Raw genomic sequence first — 13283 nt, 5'->3', positions numbered from 1 at the left:
GAAAGCTACCCTTGCAATGTAAATCTCAATTGGAATCACCCTGTGTACCACTATTACCAGCACTATATTATTAGTTGTTCAGGAAGAATATGCCTTCTCTCCAACATACTGTAGCCTATAAATGGTTTGTTACAATCTTCCAGATGATCGTATCATCAACCGGTTGTAACAGATATAACAAGGCCACAGCTAAAAAAAAATCAAGTTTTTATTTGAAGTTTTTTCTCTACTGGGGGCACTGATGTCAAGGCTTCACAATATGCTTTTCATAGCTGTTCCATCAATAATGTAATAGAAATTGTAAAGTATAAAAATATAAAGTATAAACCTAAGAAATTTTAAAACAATGCATTGAGCTCTTTATTTTAAGAGAACATGGAATCATAGCCTCAAGATCTTTTCCAACATTGTCTTATGAGGGCTTGACTCTGCTCACAAAGTTCTTGCTCAAATACATGAGATAATGGCTATTATAGACATTTGATTATGTTCTCTTTGTTGCAACTAACTCAGGCTTTTGGAGTGCCAGTCTCATTTCACAGTCACACAGGCCCCTCATTAGGATATCAAACAATCACAATAAACCTTTAGTAGTTTAACTGCAAGATACAAAATACGTATCTTTATTAAACCCAGAATACTCATAGGACAACTACTAGTTTAGCCCCTGCATACCAAACACAACTTATCCAGCCACTCTTCTCAGTCTACTTCCTCACTGTACGGTCAGAACATTACACTCAAATTATATCCCATTCTTCAAGAACCAACTCAGCTTAGGTTGTTTTGTATTTTTACATGATTAAAAGCATTTGAAGTTACAAAGTTAAACATCCTAATCTAAAAGTGGGAGAAGAGAGAAGAAATAAGAATAAAATAAAATAAAAATAAATAAATAAATAAGAAGAACAGGAAACATGGATAAAGGAAAATTCTGATGCCCTCCTCCTTATAGCAATGTCATTCTGTTAAAATTCAAAACTTCTTAGTGCACAACACTATCTTCACTTATCAGTTTTTCCCTCTCTTTGGCTTTTTCAATCCAATTCACCATATTTGGCGAAGACTGTTTAATATCCTATTTTTCTGATTTCCTCTTTGTTGAAATACAGGCCAAATTATGAGGTTCTTCAACAGACTATGTGGCACTGTTTCTCTAACAACTTTCCACCTAACATTTTGTGGTTTAGCTAAGAACAACTGAAATCTGGAATTCAAGCAGCATTAATTACCTACACATTCTGATAATACAGAAGAGAAAGGAAGTGGAGGTTGGTCTAAAATGTCACCATTTTATGATACATCCTTCTGGCTTTCTTCTTCAAGTTTTAATGGGGTCACTTAGATCAAGCCAGGGAAGCAGAAAATTGAATTTGTTGCATATTAATTTTTCTGTTTCCCTTAAGAAGAAATGCCGTTGCATACGACTACTATCTTTTGGAATACAGAACTTTGAGGATGATTAAAAATGCCAAATACACCAAAGATATAAAGGAAAAAGAAACTAATCATCAAAACAATAAATTATAAATTAAGAGGGAAATGACAAACAGAATAAACTAATAAAGGAAAAAACATATGGAAAAATCTGTTGTTCTCTCTTTATTTGAGAACAGTTTCTGATGCTTCCCTTGTTGCCATCAAAAGCTGGATATGCTGAAAACATTTGTATGATTAGGAGAGGTGCTTAGAATGCAAAACTCTTTTTTGAGCTTTAGAAGCTTCCTGAATTACATTAGGTACAGGCACGGAATTCAGAGCTGAACAGACCACAAAGAAGGAATGGGAGCTCTAATATTACAAGAGAAGAGACATACAAAAAAGTATCTGGGTGAATGTGGACAGGGAATAATGAGGTGATGGATCTGGGATATATAAATCTCAAATACTGATCTGGCTCAAACATTCAAATGTGTATCTTGTTAGGGATTATTCGTGGGCTTCCAAAGACATTATATTAAGTATAATAACAAAAGCAGAATAAAACACAACTCTCTTACACACACACACACACACACACACACACAAAGAGAGAGAGAGAGAGAGAGAGAGAGAGAGAGAGAGAGAGAGAGAGAGAGAGAGAGAGAGAAGAGGGGGTGGAGATAAAAAATTCCAGATGATCTGGTATTCATGAAAGATATATTCAAAAATAGTTGATGTAGGAATCGGCAAGAATTAGAAAGAAACAGCACAAATCACTGACAGGTTTTTAGAGTTTATGTGTCCTGCTACAGGGCAATTGTATAATTATTCTCAATAGAATTCATTCTGGAGATGGATGGGATTTACTGATGTTTAAAATCTGCACTTTTCCTGTTACCTTAGTTACCACTTTCTTTTCTGGAAATTCATGCATGTGCAATGAATCAGTGTACTTGAATCATGCAGTTCAAGTACAACTTGTGGTCCCACCACTTCCAGGCTCACAGAAATGCTATTCCTCGGGGTGAGGATCGTGCCACCACCCTGTGTGAGGATCGTGGCGTGGGCCACAGAGATGCTGCCACCAGCACGAGGATCACTCTGCCGTCCTGTGTAAGGACCACACTATGGCCCGCTTGCCGCGCTGCTGCTGCCCACACAAGGTTCATGGCAATGCCACCCCACCGCCTGTGTATGGTGTGCCACCACCCACTTGCCACTCACAGCGCTTGTGCTGCTCACACAAAGTGCATGGCAACACCGTCACCCACATGATACTAACGGCACTGCCGCTGCCTGTGCAACACTCGTGGCAATGGTGGCCAGTGGGCCACCGGTAGTGGGCTGCAGCTCAAAGGCTAGGGACCTCTGCCTTAAAATAAGGTTCTCCTAATGTCTCAATTTTCCCAACATAAGAACAAGCCCAGCTGTAATAAGTCAATGTAAAAAAGCTTTTTTGATGTTTTAGGACACTATTATAAACATGTATGAAGCAGGCCCAACTTTTTTATTGTTGTCTTCCTGAGATTATGTAGGATGAAGCCTGATAGAGGTCTCTTTACAGATTAATATTCCTAGCACTTTGCTTGAATAATGCGTTAATCTGTTCACACTCCATTGGGATTAGTGTATTGGAGGACAATACAGTACAAAGTGTATTGTCACAAAGTGATTTCCATCCAGAATGGAATGTGTCAAAGTATTTATATTGTCTGAGTTACAAATTAGTTTGAATGCTACCTGTACATGGGTTCTAACTGATAAACAAAATGAAATTTTATTTAAACAAGAGAAAACTATAATAACTTCAAATATTTAAATGCCAGCATTTTCTGTTAAAGGAGATGAATATAGAGCTTTTCAATTACCAGAAAATACCAGTTTTAAAAGGGAATTTCATTGCTCCAGGCAGATCACAAGATGGTGCTAGTCTGCTACGAAGAATTGCTACATCCACAATAATCAGTCAGCCTCAATCCATAAGAAAGGGCTGCTGTATCTAAGACCTTCATAATTCTCTAAATACATGATCAACAGCATCTCTTCCTCACAAAGATGTGGATTCTACATTTTCTCCAGGATGGCATGTAGGATGGCTGACAATAAATTTTAGGCTTCCAAGTTGTCATTCATAACACTCCCAAAATGTTATCTTGGGCAAGGGATCTGCTGGTAATATATTATTGTAATCCATATTACAATTCAGCTATCAAATATTTTTACTAGAGAACACCTATCATGACTGGGTCTCCTAAAGATTTGATTGCAAAAACAAGTTTTGCCATATTAACCAAACTTTTATTAATCTCAACCTGAAGTCTCAGCTGCCACATTTTTTTCTGAAAAAAAGCTTGTTGATATTATTTCTCTTAAAAAACATCTGTCAGATTTTAGTTGCTGAACTTGTGTAGAAAATAACAGGGACAGTGTCAGGACACTGTCAGTTTCAACACAGAGGCTGCCTTACAAAGTTAGTTTTGCTTGCATCATTTTAAATTGGCTTTTGTTTTTGCTTTGAGAACTCAATGCCATTGTAAGCATAGACACTAAACCAAGTATTTTTAATAGCACTTAGATTTGTGTATTTTTCTCGCCAGATAAAAAAAATAACTCTTCCAAACTGATTAAATATACTTTTTAAAATATGTATTAGGTAAATTATCATGGCTCTTAAATGATTCTGTATAAACCACATATTTTTTGCATATAATCATGAGAAATAAATTTATATATTGCTGTAAAATGCAAAATTCTAGAACCAATGGATTTTTATTTTGAGTAAAACAAATTTTCTGAGAAAAAAATACTATTATCTAAGAATGTAAAACAAAACCTGAAGTAGACAAATTAAAGGAAAAAAAATGTATAGGTTCCCTCTGCTGAAAAACAGCCTCTCACATTAATATGAATTATATTTGCCCTAGGAAATCTGCCAGCATAGCATCTTCAGCAATTCTGAGCAACATTTTTCTCTTGCTCCTCAGTCTCTAAAATATGTCTTTTACAGGTAACGAAAATTCATTTTTATATTTATATCTTTAGTCATTCATTACGGAACTCACTCTCCAAAGTAAATAAAATGTTGTTGAAATATTAAACTCAGTCCACTAGGGGCAGGAGGCAGAAGGGGGGGAAAATGCCACACATTGCGATTTAAGGACAATTTGGAAAGGAACTAAAGACAGCTATGCCATGGGTAAATGGTGACAAGAGGGGAAAAAAAAGATAAAATATCTTCTGTAGCTCTCCTGCTTTTTGTTCCTAGAACTATAAGGTGAAGAGATAGTCATAGTGAAATGGTCCTCTACTGGCCAGAACAGATTCATGATTACACAGATAAAGAGTAACAATGAAGGAGAATGTTTGTAGCTCAGGGCTGACATGAGGGGTCCTTGCTGCTGTCTGAGCTTGCTTGTTTTCTTGCAGACATTTCATTACCCTTACTAGGTAACATCATCAGTGCTAGTCAATAAGTGTTGATAAACACTTACTGACAACCTGCCTCCAGAAGCTGTGAATGCTCCAACACTGGAAGTTTTTAAGAAGAGACTAGACAGCCATTTGTCTGAAATGGTATAGGCTTTCTTGCCTGAGCAGGGGGGATTGGACTAGATGACCTCCAAGGTCCCTTCCAACTTTATTACTATTATTATTGTTGTTGTTGTTGTTGTCCTCCTCCTCCTCCTCCTCATTATTCCAAAGAGAGTAGGAGAACAGAGAAATATTGGGTCATTATAATGACATCATTGTTCCACCCAACCTTATTGAGTCATCTATTGCCAAATATATATATCTTTCAACACTTACAATTATGTTTTCTAATATTATTAGGATACACATACAAATATTCTAGAAGACAGACTTTAGGTTCTGTGTAAAATAATCATTTCTATTGTGTCATGATTGCTGAGATTAAGGAGCTGAAGTATTCAGGCATTTTCTGAAGCTCTTTGTGTCAAACACAGGATTTAAGCCTTTCTAAAGCATCACACATATACAGGCCATTTATACAAGAGCTTCACAAAATATTTTACCAGAGTAATCCACCTTAACAGTATAGCCTTTGGGTTTTGTGAGAAGCTTACAGTTATACTTTTATGCAATTGCTATAGACGGGAATAGTCACATTTTATAGTGTTTCAAAAACCAGTACCTATGACAAGTTGAATCCCTTTATAGCAGGGGTATCAAACTCAATTTCATTGAGGGCCGCATCAGCATTGCAGTTGCCCTCAGGGGGCCGGGTGGGTATGGCCAGGGTGGGCGTGGCCTACTGGGTAGGCGTGGCTAGAGTGCGTATGGCCTACTGGGTGGGCATGGCCAGCTCTACATCGTTCGCATCAAGGGTGCCTATGGGGGCCTGGCCAGGAGTGGGACAGATCTGAGGGTCTCTGGCAGAAGGAGGGTCTCTGGGCCAGGGCCAAGGCAGTGGGGGCCATTCCCTCACTGTTTCCAGGATGGCTTCGCAGGCCGCATGAAACCACTTTGCGGGCCGGATCTGGCCCCCGGGCCTTGTGTTTCACATGTCTGCTTTATAGGGATATATAAAGCTTTCATTAGCAATTGAATTAATCATGGTGAATTAAAATACAGAAACTGAAAACAAAGCAATAGCTGTTAAGGCAAGGAGAAATGGCCAAATATAAAGAGTGATAGGTTTCTATTAGCAGAGAAAAAACCTAGTCTTTTCCCTCATTATTTTCTTTTCCAGCTGTTTGTCCTCCATACTTTTCTTCCCCAGTAGGAATATATATACAGCTGTACACGTACACATGCATTTCCAGGAGCACATCAGCATAATTAGAAGAATTTTGATCTAAAGTCTTTTCTGATCTATCTCTTCTTCCTATTTCTGCTATCCTAATATTAGCAGTGGAATCATGAAACAACAGAAGTTTCACTGCCTATATTATTTATTTATTTATTTATTTATTTTAATTCCATTTATATCCCGCCCTTCTCCGAAGACTCAGGGCGGCTTACAAGAATTATGAAGAATTATGACCAGAAAGAATCTCTATGTGGGTTGCTCTTAAAGCAATTATCTCACAGAATCTTTAAAATGTTCAGGAAACCCAGCTCTACTACTTTATTTCTAAAAATTGTTACTTTAGTTTTAGTGTTAGCATATTAATCCCAAAGCAGGGATGGATTTCCCTTTATAAGAAGTACACAGCACAGTAACATACTCTGTAACATCTTCATTAAGAACACCTTAATTAAATGTTGATACCTTAATTAAATGTTGATAGTCTCCTTAGAGTTTCTGAATTAGAGATAGTCCTCAGTTAACAATCACTCGTGCAGTGACCATTCAAAATTATGATGCTGCTGAATAAGTGATACATATGATGGGCCTTCAAAGTTCCAGCAATCCCAGTGCCCTCAGTAACATGGGTGCTTGGCAACTGGCTTGTAATTACAATAATTTCAGCATCCCATGACCTCACATGACAATCACTTACAACCTGACAACTTCCCACAAGCAAAGACAATGGAGAAACTGGTAGGGAAAGTCATAAATAGTTCCTGTAAGTCTCTGTTGCTCCTGCCACTTTTCCTCCTGAGGAGTCTGGCAATGGAAAACAAGTACTACATAATCTGCAGCATGTGCATACCACAGCCCCTACCCACCCATACACTACATAGCATACACCTGCCTACCCAGCTGTGCTCATACCAACAGGTGCCATTGAGTGCCTTCCAACACTGTGCAGGACATGTCCCTGCCTGGTCATGCTCACCTCACCTACCTATTAAGAGCCACATCATAGTACTCACCCAAAAACTGGGCTTCTTGCGAACTACCCAGGACTTGTGACTTCCTGCCGGTTTCCCCATTTTGTTTGTTGGAAGCCAGCAAACAGTCAGAAGCTGAAGTAACGTGAGCCATCCTTGGTCATCCTTGCTTTGTAACAGAAATGAGACTTCTGGGATTACCATCAATAGTGATGCAGTAACAGGATGCTGCACTTTACAACTGCATTGTTTGGTGATGAAAAAAATCCATTCCCATTTACTATGTGAGGACGACCCTGTATGATGATAAATACTGTCTACGAACAAAGTAAAATTGTCCAAACAGAACTTTGTAGAATTCTTTACTGACTATGAAAAGTCTTTTCAATTATTCATATAAATAAGTCTAACAGTTTGAACAGTTATTTAACAGTTATAATTTTATTTTTGGATTAAATTTTAAATTTTCAGTAATCTTGCATCTGGTTAGTACCTGGGCTGGAGAACAGACTGGGAAGTAGAAGAAGAAGAAAAAGCATCTCATAAGAAGACAATACACATGGTCACAAGATCAAAATTTGGACACCTGGCAACCCGCATGTATTTATAAAAGTCGCATCATTCTGAGGTCATGTGATCTCCATTTCCAACTTTCTGAGCTGGCTTCCAACGAATAGTCAATGGGGAAGCCAGATTTGCTGGCATGACTCATTTAAGAACTGTGGCAAAAAAGATTATAAAATTGTGCACAACTCAGTTTAACTGCCTCATTTACCAATAGACCTTCCAGTCCCACTTGTGGGTGTTAAGTTGAAAACTATTTATATACCAAGCAGGCTCTTATCACGCTAAATCCTGGCTGAAAAGGATGATCTAGCATGTATCAGAGCAAACTGACTGACAGAAGAGGGAGTACATTACAGGTGGTTATCAAATTACAACCCCAAATGGGACCAGAAGTTCTCTTGCTAAGTGAGGCAATTATTAAGTCACACCCCATTTTACAACTTTTACCACAGTTGTTGACTGAATTACCCCAACTGTTAAGTGAATCACACGGTTGTTAAGTGACTCTGGCTTCCCTCATTGACTTCACTTGTTGGAAGCAAATTGGAAGGTCACAAATGGCGACCATGTGATCCTGGGATACTGCAACCTTTGTAAATATATGCCTGTTGCCAAGTGCCAAAAGTTTGATCATGTGATCATGGAGACACTGCAATGGTCTTACGTCTAAGGACTGGTCTTAAGTCACTTTTTCAGTGCCACTGTAACTTCAGTCACTAAACAAATGGCTGAAAGTCGAGGACGTTCTGTACTCTCACTGTACTCTATGACTATAGAAATTTCATCTTTCCAACCACATGTTCCATATTTGAATATTTACTGTTGCTGTTTAAGTGACCCAAACGCCAGGGTCTATCAGTCTTTTTTCTTCATGAAATAGCTAAGGTGATGATGGACTGCAGTGTTAATGCTGACATTCTCAGATGGGGCAGATGAGGATTTCATGTTCTCCATGATGATTATGAACCTATGTCAGTTAATATCTCCCTTCCACCCACACCCCCCCACACACACAACCTCAAAGAATCCCAATTAAAAGCGATACACAAACAACTAACCAAGAGAGTGACCTACTGGGTTTACAAAAAATACTTGTTAAAGCTTTGAAGACTTTTGTGAGACAGGACAAAGTAAAAATGAAAAGAAATCAAGTTCTAAGACATTATTTGAAGGGACTAAAGATCAAGATTGTTAAAGTAAAAGGAAAAAATATAAAGTAAATTTATTTGATCAAGGTTAAAATAGATGTTTTTATCTCTCTTAATGGACTTCTATTTATCAAGACTAAACAGGAGGCTTTTATGATCTGTTTATAGATAAAAGATGGAATGTGGAAATAAGAAGTCATCTATTGTATTTTAAAAGGTGATGTTACCAGTGGCGTAGCGTGGGGGGTGCAGGGGGGTCGGCCGCACCGGGCGCAACATCTGGGGGGGGACGCGCTCGCACTCGCAGCTCTCTGCCCCTGCCTGGCTCACTCACTCTCTCTCACTGCAGTGCTGGCTGTGCAAATCCGATCCGAGCCGCCGGGTCACCGCCCACTGTGGAGGGGGGGTGCAAATTACTTGCCTTGCCCCGGGTGCTGACAACCCACGCTACGCCACTGGATGTTACTAAAATGGTTTATACTTGCTGTGATGAAGGGAGAAGTTATCTCTATATAGTTCTTTTCCTTTATTTACTATATTCTTATTTTTTTTCTTTCTTTTCTATTTTTCTTTCATTTCTGCACTGTTTTTTTCTTTTTAGACTTTTTTTTACTTTGCAATTTTTTTATCTTTTTAACTAACTTTTCATAAAATTATTATTTAATAACTATGGATTTCTGAATTATTTTTAATGAGGCAACAATCTATTCCACTAGTGAGGACTATTTAGAATATTCTTTCTCTAGAATGTGTGTAGATCAATAATTGTTTAGAATGTTGAGTTATTGTCTAACAACTCAGAAATGCAAAAATCTGTCTTGTTTCTAGAAAGGCTAGTGACTAGTAGTCACTCTGGTTTAAATAAGTAACAGTCAGGAACCTGACATCACTTCTTAATAGGACAGAGGGAAACGATTTCCTATCATTATCTACCTAATGAAATTGCATCTTTAGGAGAACATTCTGAAGTAAAAATAACACAAACATCAATGCTTCCCCACACAGGGTCACATTAGACAGTGATACATATATTCAGCTCCATCAGCTGGTAACCCTCAACTTACAACTATTCATTTCATGACCAGTTAAAACGGCACTGAAAAAACTGACATGGCCAGTCTTCACACCTACTCCTGTCACAGAATCCCCATGGTCACATGATCAAAATTTGGGTATTTGGAATTGGCATGTTTTTATGACAGTTGCAGCATACCAGGATCATGTGATCCCTATTTGCAACTTTCCCAACCGATTTCCGATGAGCAAAATCAATGGGAAAAGCTGGATTCCCATAATGGCTGTGCACTTAACCACATGGCAAAAAACGGATTGTAACAGAATTTGCATTAACAGAATTTCTGGTCCTAATCATGGTTGTAAGTCGAGGATTAACTGTAGACTGGGCTAGTGGCCAGGATCTTGAGGGCAGGACCTGTTGCACATTTTGGTAGCCATACCAAAGGTGGTGCTTACTCTCCAGAAGGCACACCCTTCTGAAATTTAGGAGATTCCCATTATTATTATTTTTAATTTCCCTACTGAAACCTGACTTTATCAAGCAGGCCTTTCCAACATGAATGTTGGAAGTGTTTCCTCACCTGTTTTTAATAAGTATGTTTTGGTTTTTTAATGGTAAATTGTTTTATAATATTCTAATTAATTATTATGCATTTTACTGCTGGTTTTTATTGTAAATTGCTTTGAGATGTTTCAGCACAAGAAAACAGTCCAGAAATATATAATAAAATAGTTTGCATACTTGGGATAAATTTGATTGATTGGAAATCATCACTGTTTGTCAGAGTTGTTTATAGATCCAGAAAGAGAAATCCTGAAGAAGATAGAAAGTTAAACCCAGTTTTTCAATATATGAGGATCTAGTCATAAATCCTAGTAACTTGATTTCCTATGTTTGCTACATGCACAAGCCACTTTATAAAAACGCTGTATCACAAAGAAACAGCATGTGCAGAAAGCTATAAAGTACTATATGTTAAATTAAACTTGGGATTATCTATCATCTATCTATCTATCTGTCTGTCTGTCTGTCTGTCTATCTATCTATCTATCTATCTATCTATCTATCTATCTATCTATCTATCTCTCCCCATCTCACAAGAAACATGACTCATACAATTAAAAACTATTAAACAGTGATGTAAATGTATTTTGATAACAAACACAACTATTTCCATTAAGCCTAATTAAATGCTTCTTAACATTACTGACAATGCACTTTATCATTCTTCTCATCGCAATTATATTTTCTCTTGTGTAAAATTAATGCTTTGCTCTCCTTTGGATGGGAGAGTGTTACAGCAATTCTAGTGCGATCCTCAATGAGCTGTCCTCATATGTTCTGTACACTTTGTATCTTGTTCCTTTTGTCTTCTGGGATTAAATACAGATTTTTTCCCTATATTTTATATGGATGGCATATCAGGAAAAACAAAAGACGTTGCTTGCTTCAAATTTGTAGAAATTGTTTCAGAGGGAAGCAAGTCTATTTCAAAGCAAAACCATTTGTGTGGTGGTATTATGAGAGAGGCAACAAATATTCCAAGATTGTAAACTGCAGTATCAGAAAATAAGATTAAAATACAAATATTTTCTTAAAGTACTGTGCAATCCAATTATTCCATACAGGCTTTGCTATTAAGAACAGCTGGAAATTCCTAGAACTGATTATTTTTCTCCCCTTGATTAAGAGCTCAATAGTGGGGGATGGAAAGGTAAAACCACCTTCCCTCCTTTAAAAATTATAAGCCTCTCCTGGTGGGAATTTACCAACCAGAATTCAACATCTCCAAAATATTCAAGGATGTTAATAATGAAGTGTGAGTTTGTCACCCTCAATGAGAGGAAGATCCTACCGGACCTGTCTCAGTCTAGGTTGGCCAACGGCCGCGGCAATATGAGGGCCGGGGAGAGTCTTGGGACCCAGGGGGATGGGGTAGGGATACCGATCCCCACGGTGATTGGGAATGGCAGCAGATGGATGAGCAGAGGGCCATATCGTAATCTGAGATCACGCCCCTGCTATTTTCGAGCTGTGGCGCGCTCCGACCCTCTGGCTCTCACCTGCTGTCCTGGGGAAGAGGGAGGGCAGACACCTGAGCTCAGGCTGATCTATTTTAATGCCAGGTCTGTTGTTTAATAAAGCTCCCCTCATCCATGATTTGATCGAGGAAGACGCAGACCTGGCGTGCATCACGGAAACCTGGTTGGGCCTGGAGGGAGGGGTCCCTCTGACTGATTTATGCCCTCCAGGTTTCCATGTGCTGCATCAACCTCGAGCTCAGGGTAGGGGAGGTGGTGTCGCGGTCGTTATCAGAGAGACCCTCCATCCGCGGGAGGCCACTACCCCTCAGATAGACGGATGTGAATCCCTCCTCTTAAGGTGGAGTCCTGGTGGTCAGTTGGGCCTACTTCTGGTATACCTCTCTCCAAGCTGCACAGGAACGGTTCTACCCAGGCTACTTGACGCCCTCTCAGGATTGGCGGTTGAATTTCCAAGACTTATGGTTCTGGGAGACTTTAATCTACCTTCCCTGGGCAGTGCATCGGAGGTGGCCCGAGAGTTCATGGCTTCCATGACGGCCATGGACCTGACCCAAATTATTCAGGACCCGACTCACGAGGGAGGAAACATGCCTGATCTTATTTTTATCTCTGGGCAATGGCTTAATGGGCTGGGTGGGGTTACTCCAACATCTCAACCCCTTTCATGGACAGACCATTATCTCCTGCGGTTGGGCCTCTGTCACGTCACCCCCCGCTGTCAGGAGGCGGAACCGACCAGATGGTTCCGCCCCAGGCGCCTGATGGACCCAGATAAATTCCAGATGGCGCTTGGATTGATTCCCACCTCCCTCTCCCACAGCCCGGTCGAGTCCTTAGTTAATGCCTGGCAACAGGCTGCTTCGGAGGCTCTCGACCGCGTTGTCCCTTTGCGGCCTCTGACCTGGCGCAGGTCCCGACTCGCTCCTTGGTTCTCCAAGGACCTGCGGGAGATGAAACGCCGGAGAAGGGGCCTAGAGAGCATTTGGAGAACCAGTCGGTCCGAGTCTGACCGAACACAGTTAAGATCCTTTTCTAGATCTTATCTTGTGGCAATGAAGGTAGCAAAGCGCGCTTACTTCACCACCCTCATTGCGTCCGCAGATAACCGCCCGGCCGCCCTATTTAGAGTGGTCTGCTCCCTTTTAAATCAAGGGACGGGAGAGGACCCCGTACGAGGACGGGCTGAGGAATTTAGTAAATATCTGGTGGACAAAATTACTCAGATTCGGGCTGGTCTGGACTCTGACTGGGCAGTATCTGACGAGAGGAAAACGATGAATTTGGCCGAGAACATTTGGGAAGAGTTTGATCCTGTGACTCCGGATGAAGTGGACAAGATCATGG

The 13283-nt window shown here is 39.7% G+C and overlaps 1 protein-coding gene across 5 annotated transcripts in view; it reads right to left on the bottom strand.

Annotated features, from left to right (window-relative positions):
- PTPRF (protein tyrosine phosphatase receptor type F) overlaps window positions 1-13283 on the bottom strand; it is a 528476-nt gene that overhangs the window by 293265 nt on the left and 221928 nt on the right. The window contains exon 1 of one of the 5 annotated variants that reach the window (XM_081322274.1): window positions 10636-10642. The exons of the other annotated variants lie outside the window; for them this stretch is intronic. The gene's annotated coding sequence lies outside the window, so the exon portion shown is untranslated. Of the gene's footprint in view, window positions 1-10635; window positions 10643-13283 lie in introns of those variants that run through there. 5 annotated transcript variants of the gene reach the window in all.

This window comes from Vipera berus (assembly GCF_964194415.1).
Source record: "Vipera berus genome assembly, chromosome: 3".
NCBI lineage: Eukaryota > Metazoa > Chordata > Lepidosauria > Squamata > Viperidae > Vipera > Vipera berus.
This window is presented reverse-complemented; position numbering and strand designations above follow the sequence as displayed.